We start from the raw sequence: 1,942 nt of genomic DNA, 5'->3' as shown, positions 1-1,942 counted from the left end.
GGTCCGCGCAAAATCGTAAACCCGCTGGCGTCCTCCGTACGAGAGAGAGAGAGAGAGAGAGAGAGAGACAGAGAGAGAGAGAGAGAGGGAGAGAGAGAGAGACAGGGAGAGAGACAGAGAGGGGGAGAGAGAGAGAGAGAGAGAGAGAGGGCCCGTCAGGCCGCTGTTTTTTTACGAGGTCCAGCGAATGAGAAAAGAAAAAAGGAGAACAGGCAGAAAGATAGCGGTCGAATGTGGCGGGGGTCCTCAGACACTCGATCCAGGGGGAAAGTAAAAACGGAATGCTCTCCGCTCTGTAGCGGACCTAACGGGACTGGGCACAGCTGGGATCATGCCGAAACACCGAAGCGCTCGAAAAGTCTGCCCGCTTGCCTGCAACATGGGCTCAGACCTGCCACAGTGTTGCTAGCACTAACGAGTACTATAGAGAGAAACAGACTATGGAGCGTGTGTAGCAGTGTGACAGACTATAGAAGTAATTTGGGCAGCACTTCCCAAGTTGATAGCAGATGTGAGGTGAGATTTGAAGGACGTCATTACCGATAACGGACGGTGAGTTTTGTTGAGTTAATATTTTGTTCAGCGCCCGTTGAAATCTTGACCCTTTGGTTGCCGGCGGTGTGTGATTTCCCTCAGCAGCTTCGACGCGGCGGACGTTGTGCCGTCATCGGTTTCGCTCTCCAACTCCGATCTCTGCTCTCCTTGTGTGCCCCCCCCCCCCCCCCCCCCCCATCCTGTCCCGTCCCGTCCCGGGGTTCTCACGTTGTTCCAACGCGAAATAAAAACAAATGTAGGGAGCTGATTAAACTCTGGGTGGGAGGAGGAGGGGGAGGGAGGGGTGGGGGTGGGCGGGGCTTATCCCATTAACGCCTGACTGAATCAGCCTCGGCTCGGAAGCCTGCTGGCCAGAAGGGGGGGAAAAAAAAGGGAGAAAATTGACAGCACTGTGAAAGCATATCCGATATGGGACGGCAGCTGACTCAGCAAAAACGGGGATCGCTTCGTTAACACGACTCAGTGACTCAGAGCGAAACTCAGCGAAGTTTGAAAGCTCGTGTGAACGTGTTTTCGGGCCGAGAAAGGAGGATATTAGTCAGTGTGTGTGTGTCTGTGTGTGTGCATGCATGTGAGTGTGTGTGTCTCTGTGTATGCATGTGTCTTTGTGTGTGTGGGTGTTTGTGTGTGTGTGAGTGTGTGTGTGTGTGTGGGTGTGTGTGTGTGAGTGTGTGTGGATGTGTGTGTGTGTCAGTGTGGGTGTGTGTGAGTGAGTGTGTGTGTGAGTGTGTGTGCGTGAGTGTGTGTGTGTGTGCGTATCTGTGTGTGTGTGTGTATCTGTGTGTGTGTGCGTATCTGTGTGTGTGTGATGATCTAATGCGTTTCCTGGCGGATGGGGTTTACGGTGTGTGACTGTGTTGACGCAGAGTCGTTTTGACCGACCCCGTTCTGCAGCCCGGTTCCTGTAAACGAGCACTGAGGCGTTTTATGAGCGGGTTTTAATTAAAACCTCACCCCGCGGCGGAGTCCGTAAAGTGTGCCTGGCAGGTAGGCCTAATGCCATACAAACAGCAGCCTGGTAGGCCTAATGCCATACAAACAGCAGCCTGGTAGGCCTAATGCCATACAAACAGCAGCCTGGTAGGCCTAATGCCATACAAACAGCAGCCTGGTAGGCCTAATGCCATACAAACAGCAGCCTGGTAGGCCTAATGCCATACAAACAGCAGCCTGGTAGGCCTAATGCCATACAAACAGCAGCCTGGTAGGCCTAATGCCATACAAACAGCAGCCTGGTAGGCCTAATGCCATACAAACAGCAGCCTGGCAGGCCTAATGCCATACAAACAGCAGCCTGGTAGGCCTAATGCCATACAAACAGCAGCCTGGTAGGCCTAATGCCATACAAACAGCAGCCTGGTAGGCCTAATGCCATACAAACAGCAGC

The sequence above is a fragment of the Anguilla anguilla genome, chromosome 1 (assembly GCF_013347855.1).
Source record: "Anguilla anguilla isolate fAngAng1 chromosome 1, fAngAng1.pri, whole genome shotgun sequence".
NCBI lineage: Eukaryota > Metazoa > Chordata > Actinopteri > Anguilliformes > Anguillidae > Anguilla > Anguilla anguilla.
Note: the sequence above shows the minus strand (reverse complement) of the source record.